The following is a 19150-nucleotide window of genomic DNA, read 5'->3' as shown; positions in this document are numbered from 1 at the left end:
GCGAAAACTTGTCAGAGATGACAATGATTACAAGAATGGCAGGATCTACACTTTTGCACGAAAGTTCGATCAGGTTAACAAGGAGTCTAACACTAGACCGACAAATATCTATACGCCTGCTGAGGCAATCACGGGCAGCTTATCAGATATCTCCAACATTTCGAGTGATTGCTCAGACCCACCTAGGGAAGGGTCTTCTACCAATATGACTCTACATAATACCACACAACAATCAAATTCTTTTTTAGAGGAACTTGGCAGATACAGAAAGGGACTTCGACAGAACTACAACAGATCAGGCACAAACATAGACCCACCCGCAGGGGGGGCAGGAAACACCGCAACAAACACCAGGGGGGGCATGACAACACGTTCCACCACGAAAACTCAGAGGCCATGAGTATTCTCTCCTTGCAGCCCACCCCTAGCATTTGTGAAGAAACAGTTCAGGTTATGAATCTTTCCAGTTTACAACTGTCTATGCACGAAATAAATGTCTTGAAAAAGGGTCTGGGCTTCTGTCCTTCTTCTAAACCTGATTACACCAACATACACATAGATCTCTTTAAATTCATACGTAACCTCAAACTTAAAAAGTTCTTCCACAACAAACCTGATACCAACAAAAATGCCCACACGGCACCACCTACTTGCAATCAAACCATTGGAGATCTTCAGGATATCCATACGGTTCTCTCCCTGGATAACACATCTTCACCATCACCTAGCTTTGATGAACTACTGGTTCAACTCAATGTTATACCCAACTTGGATGTCAACAGTGGGCTCAAACCCAATTCCATGTTTGTCCCCACGCTACCGCCAGACAATCACATTGACGTCTTCTACCAAGCCGTCAGTACGGAACTCTATAACCTAGAGGACAAAAGGAGCACACGCACCCACAGACCTTCCAACAATCTCAACTCCGAGGAACTGCGTGCGCTGCATAAACTCTCCATATGTCCAGATATAGTTATCAGGGAGGCTGACAAAGGGGGCAATGTCGTCGTCATGAACAGGAGTGACTATGTTGCAGAAATAGACAGACAACTCAATGACACCCAGGCCTACTCTCTACTACCAAATAACCCTCTTTCCAACATTACCAGCATGATCAAAAAGAAATTGACATTTTGGAGAAATCACTGTCTCCTGACTGACTTAGAATACAGATTTCTGTACATCGAGGCGCCCCGGGCTCCTTGTATATACATCTTACCAAAAGTCCATAAGCCAGGGGGCTTTCCTCCTGGCAGACCCATTATCTCAGGGATTGGTTCACCTACGGAACACATCTCTGAGTACATTGACTCCTTTCTCCAACCCTTGGTTCATAACCTTCCGTCCTACATACAGGACACCCGTGACTTGTTGTGTCAATTGGAAGACATTGATTGGTCAGAAGACTTTATGTTTGTCTTCCTCGACGTTAGTTCTCTTTACACATCCATCCCCCTGGAAAGGGGACTGGAAATGCTCCAACGTACGCTCAATACCCGAGATGCCGCACTATTTGATCACACACGTATGCTGCTTGACCTCACACGGTTGGTACTAGAGAACAATGTATTCTTACATGATGGTAGATGGTACCGACAGTGTCAAGGTGTAGCCATGGGAGCTAAATTCTCCCCTTCATATGCCAATCTCTACATGGGTCAATTTGAGAAAAAACACCTATGGTCCAACTGCCCGCCTGATCTTACTGAACATATCCTGTATTGGGGTAGATATATTGATGATATTCTAGCTATCTGGACTGGCAATGTCTCGGATCTCAATATACTCATCAAACACCTTAACACCAATGATTTTAACTTAGTTTTCACTCACAAAATGGACACGACCAAAATCGAGTTCCTCGACTTGCTTTTGTACATCACCGACAACAAGATCATGTCTAGACTGTACAGGAAACCCACCGCCTGCAATTCTGTACTACATGCTCACAGCGCCCACCCCCTTTCACAGATTAGGGCCATCCCATACGGCGAAATGGTTAGAATTCGGCGCAACTGCACTGACAATGACATCTTTAAACAGGAGCTTAAGAACCTGACTTACCGTTTTCAAACTAGAGGGTATACCAACAAACTCATCTCGGCGGCCAGAAAACGTATATGTAACAAAAACCAACACGATTTACTGATTAAGAACCGCAAAGAACCAGTGGCTCAGGGTCTCTCCAACAGCAGACCGGTCTCTTTCATTACCCAATACAGCCCTGCAAGTAAGGATGTGCTACGTATTCTCAAGAAACATTGGCATCTGTTAAGGTTGGACACTTGCCTCAAAGACTCAATAGGAGGGTCTCCTACCATTGTACACAGCAGAGGTCGGACCCTTAGGAACATTCTGTGCCCGAGCTTTCTCTGTCCTACACCTCTGACACCATCCACAGGGTGGATTCCCGCGAAACCAAATGGTTTTTACAAATGTGGTTGCTGTATCTCTTGCCAACTAGCCCTTAACAAAACCACTTCCTTTTCCTACAACACCGTGACCACGCATCACATCAAGACTTTCATGAATTGCAACACGAAGTTCACTGTCTACTGTCTGATATGTGTATGTGGTCTGATCTATGTTGGCAGTTCAATACGCCCACTAAAAGAACGTATTCAGGAACATGTCAGAGCCATCAGGAATGCTAACATCAGCTATCCTATGGCTGTCCATTTCAACACATCGCACGGGGAGCAGGATCTCCTGAGCCTTAGATTCCATGGCATCACTCAAGTTCCCAATTCACCAAGATGGGGAGATAGAACCAGGGATCTACGTAGATGCGAATCTAAATGGATCATAAAGCTTCGCGCAGTTGAACTAGGCTTGAACACTGATCGTGAACTTCACTTTTTTCTCGCATGATTCGCCATTCCTCCTGTCTACAGTATACACATTAGCATTGCCTGTTTTCACTAATATTGTGCACTACTGTATTCCTTATTGGTACATGTATGTGCTTACACAAATTGTGTTAACTACTATACTTACTGTACTTCATGGTCTCTACTTCTTTAATTTGATTTTCCATTGCGCATGTACAGTACGTCCACATATACTGATTTGATTGTTGTAACTTGTCACTGCGACGCATGAGATTCGCTCACATACCGTTACCTAATATTTCCTAACTCTAGTAATACTGTGGACCACTGTTTACCATCTTAGTGCTATATACTTATCTCCTCACGACGACACATGTGAAGGGCTCTTACAACTATTACTAATATTTCCTAAACATTAACAATACTGTGAACTATTGTATATCCCATTAATAAACACATGTTTTTATGCAATGGGTGTGAACTGCTACACCCACTCACTACACTGAGAACACATTCAATACAAAGAACTATATAGTTTCTGTTTCTTTTCATTGTAACAAATATGAATGGCTCTTATACTGTTGACTAATATTTCCCAAACACTGTATAATACTGAGGACTACTGTATATCCCACTGATGTATACATGTTTCTATGCATATGGCTCAACTGTTGCACCTACCTACTACACTTCATTGCCTCTACCTCTTGTTGGTCTCATTTACCATCACAACTGTATAGTGCAGTAGTGTAACATTACACACCTATTATATCCTTGGACACAATCACACTGTCACTCTCATATGTCTTGATTCTATCCTCTTCTCCGGTTCTCCAGGCACCTTCTCGGTGCCCAGCATCAACAGAGTCACTGTCGAACCCTTACTAACGTTTCTACTGTTTATGCTTTTCCTATTATATGGTGTCACATTTTCTCCGATTTACATTCAAGATGGCCGTCGCTTTCACCCTTTCAGCCCAGTCACACCAAAGAGGGTCATCAGTGCAGCTTATTTAACTTAGTCCCTTTTCCATGTCAACTGGACCTCTGCCTCCTACTTAATCTACTAGTATTTCCCCTCGCAGATCATTACTCGATCTCGCGTTTACCGGTCAGCTCACCACTACGCTACTACTCGGTAAGTTCCCAACTCGCCTTCGCCACGCTCATCGTAACGCGGTCCTCACTGCCACTAGTTAACGCATTTTGCTAGATATTTCCTAAAAACGAGAATCGCTTCTATTACTCCATGTTTTAAGCGTTCCTTTCCCCCCTAATCACTCTAGTTATACCCACACCCCTACGCTCCTCTTCACGGGCAACAGTCACTTCAATGTGCTTATCACTTACCTCGCCTTACGATCGAGACTCGCACTTTATCCTTTCTCTCAGTGATTTTCTCACCGTTATTTAGTGCACGCCCTCGCCCCTGCGGTCATTTTTAATTAACTAGACTCACGTGTGTCGAGCCCTCACCAGCCGCTCACCACGACCCGGGTTATATTTTTTGCATTCTCCCAACCGTGACTTGTTCATTTTGAGGCCACTTACACCCCGATTCTGTGTCTCTATACCGGTATAACTCTTACTCAGACGCAACAAATAATTCTTTTTACCTTAAATCACCAATTACCAACCGCTTATTTAAACTGGATATTCATTCACCGGCTTTTACTGCGTTTACTCTTTTTTAAAATCCTGCCCTCGCTTTATATACCTATTTTCTTCCTTGTTACCACTTTAGGTCATTTTATAGGCTTATCAGGGCCTTCTCATATCTTCGATTTCATGCAAGCCTTTTACACACGCACCTGCAGCTGCCTGGCGCAGCCATACCTATTTCAGTTCTTTACCATTTACTCAGGTATGTTCTCACTGACCATTCTTATCTTTCTTCTATTTATATAGATTTTCCTTTCTCTCTAATCCAACTTTTCCTCACCTCTTTCCTTCTTATCGCCTTACCTTTACAATTTTCCCCACCTTTTTCCTTCTTATCACCTTACCTTTACATTTTTTAGCTCTCTACGTTTTCCCAACTATCCTGTCACACACGATTACTTATCCCATTCTATTTCTCTCTTTTTCTCTGATCCATCTCACTCACTTTCTCTCCAGCCCACCTATACTTCACTACTACACACCACCACCAAACCTACTTAAGCCTGCTGTCCCAGGTATGACTCTCACCCTTCTGTTATGCCCTCTGGGCTCACCGCCTTCATTACTGTTTCTTTTTTCTAAAACTTGCATTTAGCCGTATCTCCCCTTTATCTTTTCTACTTTCTCTCCTACATTTCTCGTAGACTTTTAAGTTTCTCCCTATTGCACAACAATTGCATGCTCACACTGCTTCAAATTGCATATACTCTATTACTCTCCAACATTTTGCTTTTATAGACCAACTTTAAAACTTGATCACGGTGCTGTTATTTGACCCCACTACCACTCACCTCTAAAGCCATGTTAATCACTTACTCACTTACACAATCAGAACGCTTTCTGGTTTCACACCAGATTCCAATACACACATATGTATCCAATGTTTGCTGTCATTACTTTATTACAGCCTTGATAAAGTCACTTGTGTGACGAAACACGTGTTGGCTGTATCTCCATGATGACTTAATGCTTTCTAAGCACCTACGAATAAAGACACCATCTGCAAACAGGATTTGAGACTCGTTTCAACTTTATACTTCCCTCAACTCTCGGAACCACACCAGGAATATCTTTTTCTGCCTTACTGTTGGACATTACTCTCTGTGTGCTGTGGCCAATGTTTTCCCATACTGCCATCATTGTCAAAAGACAAAAGAGTCACTCGCGCACTTTATGTTTTTCTGCCCTAGATATCTGGTACCTAGGAAAAAGTGGATTGCTCCGTTATGTAGGGCAGTTGGGATAAGGGAATGGAATACAGCATTACGATTTCTAACAACCGACACCAATGATAAAATAGTTTTTTCTGTTGCGAGATATTTGCGAAGTGCATGGGCCATAAGAACAAGAAAACTATCATAAACATGTATTTTTAATATATTGGTTTTAGATCATATTTATTTTATATAACGGGTCTTAACTGGCTGAAGCTAAAGACACAATGGTTGGGACTTTCAGATTTTAAGAATAATGATGATTTGCTCTGTTTTTTTTGACAACTTTGTGATTCCATTATTTTTCTAGGGCTCTTAAATTAAACTATGGAATTTCCTCCCTTTATACCAAACAACTGAGATAAATGATAAAACTGGTTCCTCAGCAGTGAGGTACTTGTAGAACATTGGGAGAAATAAACAAGAGAATTGTTATAATCACATGCTTTTAATAATTTAGTTTTAGATTATATCTATTTTGATAAGTTTTAATTGACGGGAGTCAAATTACAATGACCTAATATTTTTATATCTTTTGGGACGTTAAAATTTTAACAATAGTTTATATTCGTGTATCTTTTAGGATTCCCAAAGTAAACTGTGTCATCAATCGACATGTTGCACAATCATGTTATGTTTTGTATTGTTTACTTTTATGGCTTCCAGCCGAAATAAAGTTATGAATTGAATTGAATTGAATTGAATTGAGTGTGCAATATCTTCTTCAGTGGACCAACTACAATACTAGTTCAGAAACTCCAACTGCTGTAGAACTTTGCAGTAAAAAATGTTCTCAAAATAGATCATATTTCCACTCCTTGCTGAGAGTAGCAGCCAGAATAACAACTGAAAGGGTAGTATGATAAATGCCAGTCTATCTTAAGAGTACAATCAAGGTACATATTTAATCCATAATACTTCACTATAAGTACAAACTTCTACTTGTCATCCCCTAAGTGATTCAAATGACGGCAAGCAGCTAGTGCTTTGGCATTAAAGTCTGCTGTCTGTGGACTACCCGTCCAAAATCAACACAGATGATAAAAACATCCTTTAAATCAGAAAAAGACAAAGGACTCATTTCTTTTACAGCTGTTATTCACCTTCTGCCTGTACAGTGCCTGGGTGGCTTTGTGGTGAAGCACTAGATAAATGTGATAATGGTGGCAATGAAGACTGTGATCATGAAGGAAAGGCCAAGATGAACAAGTGGCCTGATATATATCCAGAACAAGGATTCGACTTAAAAGCAGATTAGCTACCAGACATCATGTGGATAAGCCCAGATGCCCTCAGTGGGTTTACCTTCTAACTTTTAAAAGATTGATTGATTGATTGATTGACTGACTGATTTGGGGATTTATGGAGCACACAGCTATCCAACGGTGTCAAAGAACTAAAGAAAATCCAAAACAGCTGTTGAGAAAGCCAAAGAACTGTCTTTCTTGCAGTGACTGCTAACAAAGGAAAGATTTTGTATAGCATGTACAGGATGCTAAAGCATACTGAAACAACCTTAATTATCTGTGTTGCAAAGGATATTTGGTTATCCAAAAGAATTCCCAATTTTTCTTGGGCATGTCACAGAAGTAGGTGCATTCACTAGCTGCTAAGGCCACCAGCAGGGGCACCATACAGGTAACTTTTTTTCAAACAGGAGTACCTCGTTTTACCTCCATTACGTTTTAAGCAGTTATCCTGCATCCAGAGTACCGGTTCACTCATACATGCTGAAAACTTTATTTTGGATGCCTCTGCATTCTGAGCTATTGATACCGCAATTTGATTGTCATCTGCATACGACATCAGATTAAACCTTTTTTTAACAGTGGCTCATAGATGCTGAACAAGGCAGTGCTGAGTGAAAAGTCCTGCATAAAAATAGTGTATGGGAAGACTCAAAAGGAGGACAAAATACACATTAAGTTCTATTTTCCAGAAAGGAGGTAAACCACTTTCATACCTTACCAGACATTCCAGACTCCTGCAGCATATCCAAAAGGAGAATTAATGAAAATCATTCTTCATGTGAAAATCATTGGTTCCTTCACCCCTTTCACTTTTTCAAACTTGAAAAGCAAACAAAAAGTTTAAAATCCAATCTCTCATTGGCTCACTTAGCAACAGAGTACTTCTGAAATTTACAACTACTCCTCTGCTTTAGATGGATGACGCTAAGGAAAGCATTTAGGCACGGCCAACCTGTCGGAGATATAAAACAATGATGCTACTTTTGGCAGGAAAGACTGCTACCCTCGTAAAATGCTTTTATCTTATAGAAGGAATATTTTGGCTGCCTTAGCAACCAATGCCAGTTACCCACCAACTTTTCTTGCTGAGTTACCATTCATCAAACAGCCTTCAAGATAAAGAATTTCAAAGAATATGAATGAAGGGATCCAAAGGCTATCCTCATCAGGAATGTCAGTACCACATTCATGTCCAAATTGGAGGGTTAACAGCCTAAGTCAGAATGAAATCTGCAAAGCTTTCAAAAAGTGTATAAATGAATACCAAGAAAAATACTCAATTTCTAAATTCGAAGGAATGCACAAAGTGAAGCCAAACACCCTTTCACTGACATCAGAGCAAAGGTGGAGAAGTATCAACATATTGTTTTTAACTTGCTGGTAGCACTAATCTGTAAACTGCTCCAAACAGTTGGCCTAGAACAGTTCGGTAGTAGGCCTCCAACCCACTAAGTAAAATTCCACTTTGCAAAAGGGCAATAAAGCCGTTCTTAATGTCTGCTTTCAAATATTCATGTTTTGAGCCAAAAGGTGCAAGTTTGGTGACAGCCAACCTTTCAGCAGTGTAAAAAGGTCTGTTATCATTAGAAGATAATCGTCTGGGCAAATACTCCCCTTAGAAGATAGGGGAACCAAGCCTGCCTAGCCCAAATCAGATGAATTAAGATCACACCTGATGTGTGCTTTTCAATCTTTGGAATCTCCCTAGGAGAAACGTATAGTGAAGATCGTAATTACAGTTATGAGCGAATGAACTCCCAAATGAGCCTCTGTGCAGGAAATAACCAAGACCTGAACAAGGCCACACGAAGCACACATTCTCATAGAATATGCCACAGCATTCCACTCATCAACGCTCAAGTGTATTGTATTAAATGTATCCAGATCATCCTTCATTTTGTCAGAGAACAATTAAATTATGCTCTCAGGCAAATAAACACTGATTAGTCCGTAACAAGAGAATAACTGGGCAACATGCAGCAGTTTTCATGAGATTTCTCCTTCTTTAATACTCAACCCAGTTCATCATAGGAATTGCTGGGGAAGGTTTTAGCTGCCCTAGGGAAGTGCACTATTTGAGTACAAGCTCCATTTCATAGAATATAGTGGAACATGGAGCGAAGAGAGCTGCAGCACTCCCACAAGAATATACTCTACCTGCCTCATTAAAGAAGTACTCTCTGTGATGTGCTGGATGGTCAGGGAAAAACCTACCACGATCCCGTAACAAAGCACACCTTCTTTGGGGTCTCAAGAGCAGCATGGGGAGCAATATGGAGCTAGTGCTTATGTTCTAAACAAATTGTCAAAGCAGTGCTTTCTGAGGAAGGAACGGGCACCCTTGACTAAGTGTGGCTCAGCTGGCAACCAAGAACCACTGCCTCAAGGATCACACAAGCACTTTTGAAATACATTTTTAAATCATGGGATTGGTGGTGAAGTAAGAACACCCACCCAAGACTGGACATCCACTCCAGCGCTCCAGTGCTATACTAAATGTGCAAGCCCTTTTAAGGCAAGCATAATATGCACTTGGCATGAGCCTAGTCTAGAAGAGAGTCACTTGGACCCATCAATGTATTGGACATAGACTTACTTTGCTACTGGGGCCCAAATAGCCTACCTGATTGTGCAAGCAAGCCAATATTTCTCCTGACATACACTGGATGATTCTTTCAGGGTCTGTTCGAAGAAGAGAGCTTTCAAAGAAGGGAAGGGGGAGCCACATTTCTGACTTGAAGGAAGCAGCCAAGAGGTTAGTGTTCAGCAAGTGGTGGTGGAGTAACCTCTGACCTGGTCTTGGCACTTGTTCCTCATGTCTGCTGCCCAGATGCAGCACAGAGGCCTCCAGTTCAATTCCACAGTCCGCCTGGACTGAATCATTGTCTTGTGTAATTGCTATAATTACTGTCATGGTAATTGTTTTTTGTAAAGTGTTTTTTTGTAAAGTGTAATTATAGACTCGTGTTTCTGGACCCTTAGTTGTCCTGTTCTATTTTGCCTCCATGCTGTGCCCTGTTGTTGCCTGTACTTTGTCTATTTTTTTTCCTGCAGTTTTTTTCCCTTCCCTGCCCGCCGCCCTCCAGCCTCCCTGCCAGCCCCTTCCACTTCCCAGGGCTACTTATGGAGGCCGTTGTGGGACTGTGCAGCAGACCTGTGCGCTGGCACATTGCAGGCATGCCAAAGGCAAGCCTGTCTGCGCCCGTCTGTGCCTGGATCACGCCCAGCACCAGGAACCTTGCCCTACTCACCCCCACAGATACTCCTCCGTGGATCTCCGTGCTCTCGACCCTGGATGCAACAACTGCTGCCTCGCTACACCCCGCCACACAGCGGGATCATTCACCTGCACCCACTGCCGATACTCCCCCCCCCGAGACTGACTGCCACCATTCCCACTAGCAGCCATCCCCCCTGACCGAGATGGCCTCGGAACAACTCAGGTGCATCCTGTTCAACACCAGATCACTCTGCAAACATGCAAACAAATTCTGGGATACTATCCCTATCCTCGTCCCTGATGTAACCCTCATCACAGATCTGGCTCACCCCTGCCTCAAACCTGGACATTACCACAGCAACACTTCCTGGTAACAAAATGAAACAACGCGTCCACACCAAAAGGCACGGAGGCAGCATCGCCATCATACACAGGGAATCAATCACCTGCACCATCACCAATGACAAAACCACACCAATCATGAAACACATGAACTTCCAGCTCCATGCAGATGACACCACCACCATTAAAGGTACCCTCGCCTACAGACCATCAGTACCATTAACCAGCCTCAGCAACGCCATCACTGAATTCATCACCCCACTCGCCATTAAATTGGAACACTACCTCTTTCTGGGAGACCTCAACTACCACCTGGACGACCCCACCGACACCAACTTCACCGACCTACTGAGAAGACTGGACAACACGGGCCTCAAGCAGTTGGTCACGGGTCCCATGCACAAAGCAGGGCACACTCTGAACCACATCGTCATGTACAACAACAGAATTAGCTACAGCCACACCACGAAACTCACCTGGTCGGACCACCACATCGTACATTTCACCACTCGTGGGATCCCCTCGCACTACCCCCCATCCACCACAGCGCCCCCTCCCGTGGCTGGACCAAGGTCAGTCAGCAGCAATGTACCGACGCCCTCAGCACCTCATAGCCCAATGTCACCACCAACTTGGATCAGACACTACAGAACTTTAATGACTGGATCATCAGCATCCCCAACGTGGTCGCCCCAACCCAGACAAACCAGCTAAGACCCATAGAACCACCAAAAAAGCCAGCCGGCATCCCCAATGTGGTCGCCCCAACCCAACCAAACCAGCTAAGACCCATAGAACACCAAAAAAGCCAGCTGGCACACCCCGTAACTTATCAAATCAAAACGCAGGTGCAAACAACTTGGAAGAAGATGGCACACCAGCAAGAACCACACCAACTGAGCCACCTTCAAAACTTCCCTCAACGACTACCACTGCCAGATCAAAGCTGCAAAAACAGAGGCCCTGACCTGCCGAAACAGCCCCAACCAAACCAAGGAACTCCTCACCATCGTCAGAGAGTTTGCCTGCTCATCACCCATCGAAAACTCCATCCCCCTCACAAGAACTCTGCAATGCCCTCACCCACCACTTCCACAACAAAATAGAAACGATCTACAGTAACTTAGGTTCTCCAACCCTCTGACCTCGCAGCATTCCATCAACCTCCACTGCCGACCACCTGCTCACCACATGTGGACAACTCAGCAAACTGAAACGATCATATTCATGAACTCCATCCACTCAGGAGCACCCACCGACCCCGCCCCCACAAGATCTCCAAACTTGGAAGAAACAAGATCAGCTGCCAGCTCGCCATCATCCTCAATGCCTCATTAACCACAGCCTCTTTTCCATAAGTCTGGAAATACGAGGAGATCAGACCGCTCCTTAAGAAGCCCCCTGCAGACCCCAGTGAGCTCCACAATTAGCTTCTGATAGCTCTGCTCCCGTTCCACGCCAAAGTCCTGAAGAAGGCCAGCAACCTCCAACTCACAGAAAACCTAGAGAGAAACAACCTGCTAGATTCCTCCCAATCGGGCTTCAGAGCCAATCACAGCACTGAGACAGCTCCTCCCTAAGCCCAACACTCTTCAACATCTACATGACACCACTTGCAGACATTGTGAGATCGCACGACAGCAACATCATCTCCTATGCTGATGACACCCAGTTCATCCTCTCGTTCTCAACTGACCTCGCCAAGATGAAGACCAACTTCCACAATGTATGAAGAATGTATCCGCCTGGATGGACAACTACCTGAAGCTCAACACGGACAAAACAGAGGTCCTGATTTTTGCAGACACTCAACCCTCTTGAATGACTCCTGGTGGCCAGCAGAGCTTGGACCAACCTACACATCGAAAGATCACGCCCACAACCTTGCCATCATTCTCAACAGCGAACTCTCCATAAACTGTCAGGTCAACGCCGTTTCCTCAGCCTGCTTCAACACGCTGCGCAGGATCTTTAAGTGGCCTGCTTATGGGCATGAGGAAGACAGTGATGCAGGCCCTCATCACCAGCCAACTAGACTACGGCAACGCACTCCACGCTGGCACTACTACTGAAGTCATGCAAAGACTCCAGACGATCCAGGATGCAGCTGCCAGACTGATCCTGAACCTGCCCAAGAGAATCCACATCACCCAGCACCTGAAGGACCTCCATTGGCTCCTGATTCAGAAAAGGTGCTACTTCAAGCTTCTGACCCATGCCTACAAAACCCTCCATAATCAAAGACCCACCAACCTGAATCACTGTGCCTTCACCTCCACTAACTGACCAGGAAACTCCCCTCGGCACACGTCACCCTTACAAAGATACCAGACATAGGCCGCAGCCGCGCCAGAGGACGCTCCTTCTCCCACCTCGCCGCCAAAGCCTGGAATGTCCTCCCACTCCACCTACGCACCCTCACTGACCCACTTCACAAAGGGACTGAAAATCTAACTTTTCAAATAAACACCTGCAGCAAGCGCCTGGATAACCACTCGGGTGGCATGCCACGATATCCAAATAACACCCGACTGATTGATTGATCCTGCTCACACATAACACTGTTACAGCTCAGAGATTCCACAGATTGCAGAGTTAATTGTTACTGGAGGTTAATGTAGAGCTGGCAAATGTTGGTGGCCTTCAACCTACATCTTTGAGAAGGGAGCTATCACTACAAGATCATAATAGATCTAGGCATGACGTGTTCCCCACATTACATTACAGTCTATTAAAAATATTGAAAACAGAGAGGCTTTACCAGTGCCCCTTTGTAGAAAGTTGGAGACTGTAGCAGATACCTGTAATACAAGATGGGTGGTGTTATGGCAGTAATGTCTGTCCCGCCCCTGGGAAGTCTAAGGAATCCAAGATATCTGTTCAAATTACCCTATCTGCAATGGCATACAAACCTGAGGAAACATTTACTCTTGACCTCAATTGCCTGTGTCAGAACAGTCTGCTTTCACATCACCAGACAAACTAGATGCTATTTTCTCTATGGCAAAAGACACATGTGAGATGTTGGAGAACAAACCTGATATTGTGACTCTGGATTTTAGGCTTCTAAAAGCAGAGGAAAAGGTATTGTGCAAAAAGGCATCTGGGTAGGCTAGGCCCTGATGTTACCAGCTTCTGTTAGAATAGATGCAGAGAGCAGGTTCTGGAGGAGTAATCTAAGGTTTGTGGCCCTATCCAAACATGCTGAGGGACAGTAGATGGATATCTCAGCAGAAGAATAGTTCAGCACAGTTGTGGCACCTTTCTTTTTTATTTGTACTGTGGAGAGGGGCCCACAGGGTCACAGAAGTCTTGCAGCTGCCTGTTGCACCCCCAGGATAATCAATGTTAGGCTGCTGAATTATAGGCACAGAAAATTGCTAATGCAAAGGACAAGACATGGTGACCCTTTTATGGTGAATAAAGCAAAGATCTGTCTGATATCAAACTACACCACTGCACAACAAGAGCAGTGCAGCTCTATACAGAAAACCTCAAACTCTGTAAGTTGGTTTTGCAGCAGATATTACTGTGCCCCATTAAGCTAAAGATTCTAGTCAGGTTAGCTCAATTTTTTCCTTACAGATCTAGTGGCCGCAGGGGTGAGGGCGATCAATAGGCTTTGACAAGTGGTGTAATATTTGCTCAGTTTCCTCAACCTCAATTTAGGAGATGACGAAAAATGCATAGAACTCTGGCGGCAATGCAAACCAGGAAGTCCCACGTTTGAGCAGAGAAACACAAAGTGGTGCCTGCAGTGTCCAGAAAGAGATTAGCGCCAAGTGAGTTCCGACATGATGAATCTGACACCACAGCATAAGGGTAATAGTAACATTTGAATGATACAGCTTTCAGCGAGCTGGGGAAAATGACAGCGATACTTTGATCTGCAGATTATGTTGATTGATGTCCTTCATGCTGCCATTAAGGTGGGCTGATTGACACTTGATGTTATGGAGCAGAATGGCCAGGGTGTGTTACTGTACTTTAATTGCGTAGTGGCAGGGTGGCTGGTGGAAATGACAGGCACATTCATGTTACTGTCTTTCTCATTTCAACAACTGAGGTCTTAGAAAACATTTGTCTTGATAATGTGTGGCCAGGCTTAGAGAAGATCTGAACTGACCCTGGGGATTGGAGTTAATTTAGGGAATTTCCTTTGTATATGTTTTCATGCTCTAAGTTTTTTTTTATTATTAAAGGGTACACTACAACATCCCGATTCTCGAGTGAAATGGAAGAGAACAGTAGTCTTTTTACACTTTACTATACAGATATCTAGGCAGGAGGCAATAAGAGGTCTTTGTCTTTAGTATGTTACATGACTGTGTTACCATGTAAACGTACCACATTAATTGGAATGTCAAAGGTACTGAAGCACCCCCATAAAGTACAAAGTGCATGCTTACCTTAGACAGAGAGGAGTTCATATAGCCTAGTAAAAGAGACATCTCTTACTAAGCCTCATACTGAACAATTATTACAAATTGTTTACTGCCTATGCTCAGTGTGTGCTGTTGTGGATTAGACCTTGGACCCCCTTTCTAGTTATGAAAGAACAAATGAATCCAGAAGGGAGATATGTTAGGCCTGAGGATATGCAAGTGACCATTTACTCATAACCATATGTCAATACTAACTGGAGGTGACTTCAATTAGCTGATAGATATGCTCAGAGATAGGGATCACCCCCAATTGCCTGGAACTCCCATGGTCAGGCTTTCTGAGCAGTATGCCCTGCACTCCGATTGTTAATTCTTCCATGATCTTCGTAAAAGACTGGACATTTTTTTCTCTTCTCTGAACTTGAAAGATTAACTATGTGTACTGAATACCTGGGAAAACGTTTAGACTACAGCAATTAAATAATGTAATTAAGTTGGGATAAACATAGCCTTGTAATAATTATACTGTTTGAGGTGGTTTACAAAAGCAGCATCGAAAACTTGATCCACCTTATTTCCAATACTGGCTCCTTAAACTGGGATTTGTTACAGCAGAAGGCAATACATGATGAGTGCTTCATGGTGGATAATGCAAAGGCATTTCAAATAACATAGGCTGTTCCACATCATGGGCATTATCTCTTGAGCTCACACTAAATCAGTGGTGGCATCAATTCATATGGAAAAAAGAGTTTGATGCACTAGACTAGGAGTTTTTCACATAATCCGAGATATGAACTACAGGGGTTAAACTGCAGCCTTTATTTCGCTCTTGTATTTTGATCCTGTTGCCAGAACGAAAATAGAAGGGAGTAATAGCCAAATCCTGTCCAGAATGCAGAGGCAACAGAGAAGGATGTGACATGACTACTTTACTGTTCACTTTGGCAATAGAGCTGTTGCCAAGTCATGTGAGGCAACTCAGCTGTACATATGGGATTACCATTATTGATATTACCTGAACTATTTCTTTGTAAACAGACAATATTCTGTTATATGTGACAGGCTTATAATCAAGCTTGAGTCCGATGCTGGACCGAATAAATGACTTTGGATACATATCTGGGCATAAGATTAATTAAGGATGAATTGTTCAGAAGGAAAATTTATCTTTGACGGATAGATTGCTTTCAATGAAATTTACATTAATGGGAGGTTTCAGGCTTCCACAGCCTTCAAACAACTCCTGTAGAAGAAAAGAGAATGGCATATACAGCTACTGAAATAGGAGGTATCAATCTCATAGACATTGCAAAAATCTATAAAAAAAAACACATTTGAAGAAAATTGTGGTTGTTCTCTCTTTGCGTCATATTGTGTTGCATGCAGGCAGATCTGACTTTGACCAGGGGTGGGGGGTTGAATAGGGGGAATAAAGCACTTTCAGAATTTAGGTTTGTAAGTTGGGCTGAAGATGACATAGCTGGCAATATTACTAGAACCCTGACATCATCTAGGGGTTTGGTTTCCTTTTGAAAACGACTACCCTTTGAGTAGGATGAGCAGGAAATCTCTCTTCAAACTGGTAATTGGGAAGATGCAATCTACCAGTAAAATAAAAATGCCAACATGGAGGGGATCTCAGTACTCTAAATTTAAAATCTTATTATCTGACATTGCAACTCGGATAGGAAGCAGGAAGGTTACAATCCGAAAGCAGAGCTGAAGCACACTACGTTTACAAAGCACTGAGTACATGGACAATTCCTAAGTTATGTCCAGGTACTCTGTACCTGGCTCCTCATGCCATAACCTGCTGTACTGTGCAAAACATTATTGGAACAGATGCCTTAAGAATATTTATCATACTTTATTAACCCTCGTTTCTGTATATCACTGAATCAAATCTACTATTTTTATAGCAGTACTCAAGATGAGGTTGGTCACTGGAGGAGGAGAAGGATCTGTCACCTTGGCGAGATGCGATACTACTGGTGCCTTAGCATATACCTTAAATAGTGTTGGTCCATAAGATCTTGAATCAAACCAATGCCCAATGAGGAACTGTTCATATCTAGTACAACCACAAATTGAACCAAAGTTGTTTGTCCTAAGGCATAGCAATAGCAAGCCCAGAGCGCATGAAGCTGGGGATTCTGGCTTATTGCTACAGATTTTCAACAAAGTAATGTGAAAAAAAAGACTTGTACCAAACCTCAGCTGCTCTAAAAAAAAAGATGAACTCTGACTTGGGCCTGAGCTTCTCTAGCACTGGTATGAGTTATGAGGATGAACCAGACTGTTGCATCCATGTTTTAGGGAAGCTATGATGCCTGTTGGGGTGTGATATATAGTGCAAAAAAATATATGCACTTGTTTTTACTGATCTGTGTGCACCAAATGGTAACTAGAACTCTCTTCTGAGAGCAGGGCCAGAGATTGACATCCCATGGAGGCAAAGTGTGACTTGTGAACTCTCTATTACTATTGTAAGGGCAAAAATATTTTTGCTGTCTAACTTTCAAATGCTTTGACTGCATTTCAGCATAGACCTCACATTGTGATCTAGGACCAGCCTGACAATACTCGCATCTTGCATGAAGGTTGGTCCCAGACAAAGGCTTCTTACAGCCCACAATGGGCCTGAAATTTCTATGCAGGTGATGTATTTTCTACTAAATACCAATCACACTCTAAGAAATGAAAAAGAGACCTAGACAGATATGACCTAAAATTCCAAATTCAGAGATCTGTGTTGTGTAGACAAAAAAGAACTGACATCATTGGTGTGGGAGCACTTTAATGGCGTGCCTCTTGGTGACCCTCTGAACTAGCCCCCTCACAGACCGTGGCAAGAACCTTGGGATCATCCTGCACCACAACCTCTCAATGAGCAGACAGATCGAAGCTGCCGCCTCACCATGCTTCCACATCCTGCAGATGCTAGTCAAGATTTTCAAGTGGATCCCACTTAACACCACATGAACAATCACCCACAAGTAGACTAGACTACGGAAACGCCCACTACTTCGGAATCCCAGCCCATGTTCTGCGCCGACTCCTAATCACCCAGAAAGCTGTCACCAGAACATCCTGAGCATCCTGTGAAATAGCCACATCTATCTACACCTCAACAATCTCCATTGGTGCCCAGTCAAGGAAAGATGTAAGCTTAAGCTGCTCACCCACGACTACAAAGCACTCCACAATACCAGTCCAGCATACCTCAACCACCACCTCAACTTCTACCAACCCACCAGACACATTTGATCTACGTTCCTGGCGACAGCACACCTCCCTCGCATCAAGAAGGCCATAAGCAGATGAAGCGCCTTCTCATATCTCACAGCCAAAACCTGGAACTACCTCTGGCAACTTCTCAGAACCTCCATCTTCCTCATGGACTACAGAAGGAACCTCAAAACATGGCTGTTGTTGACGAAACAGATAATCACGGGTGATTAGCCGCACTACACAAATCCACATAACATAACATACACTACACAACTTCTAGGATGATTTTTGGCGACTCCATAGTCAAAGCCTTTTTGGGTACCATCTGCTAGCAGTTGAGAGCACTGCAGAAACAATTGAAGTTCCAAGTCTGATGTAAGAGGAGTCTTCAAAGATGAAGTGCATGAAGGAAGAAGTATTCATAAAAATTGTTTTAATGGTAACAACTTTAAGTTACATATTTTAGGTACACATGACTAGCTCGGATCCAATAACTACATTAATAAAATAACCCAAGACCATTATCAAAACTATTAAGGAATGTAGACTATAAGAAGAACCTGTTTTTTTCATAGATTGTTTGAAATATCATTGTGAAAATGAATCCCCTACTTACATTGTTGTATTTACTACAAAGGGTTCTGGTGTGTGCCTAGAAATAGTCAAATGGTCCACTATGGCGTATTTAGATTTATTCACGCCAAAAGAAGAGTTGGAAAGTTCCCATGAATGGAAGATGACTCCTGAAAGTTACACAGAACAAATCTACTCAGACCAGTTAAAGATTACACTTTAATAAAGGTTTGGGGCCAAGCACACTCCATGGGAAGAAATGAAACAAGAACCAGACCACAGAACTGTCTGTTGTCTTCCTACATCCAAACTCAGCAGCAGAGCAGATATTCAAGCACTAGATGTAAAGGGAGCCCTAATGTACTACATTGATAGGACAAAACCATTACCCAAAACAATACAACTATTTGTGACCTTTTGGAAACCACACAAAGGG

At 43.1% G+C, this 19150-nt stretch overlaps 1 protein-coding gene and 1 long non-coding RNA gene across 4 annotated transcripts in view; one reads left to right on the top strand and one right to left on the bottom strand.

The window, feature by feature from the left end:
- PRDM10 (PR/SET domain 10) overlaps positions 1-19150 on the bottom strand; it is a 905887-nt gene that overhangs the window by 190981 nt on the left and 695756 nt on the right. The gene's annotated exons all lie outside the window — the stretch shown is intronic.
- Positions 3923-5433, top strand: LOC138283328 (uncharacterized). The gene is made up of 3 exons (XR_011201192.1): positions 3923-3972; positions 4579-4698; positions 5404-5433. It is a non-coding gene; the product is annotated as an uncharacterized lncRNA (long non-coding RNA).

This window comes from Pleurodeles waltl, chromosome 3_1 (genome assembly GCF_031143425.1).
Source record: "Pleurodeles waltl isolate 20211129_DDA chromosome 3_1, aPleWal1.hap1.20221129, whole genome shotgun sequence".
NCBI classification, from domain to species: domain Eukaryota; kingdom Metazoa; phylum Chordata; class Amphibia; order Caudata; family Salamandridae; genus Pleurodeles; species Pleurodeles waltl.
Note: the sequence above shows the minus strand (reverse complement) of the source record. Positions and strands in the feature narration are given on the sequence as shown.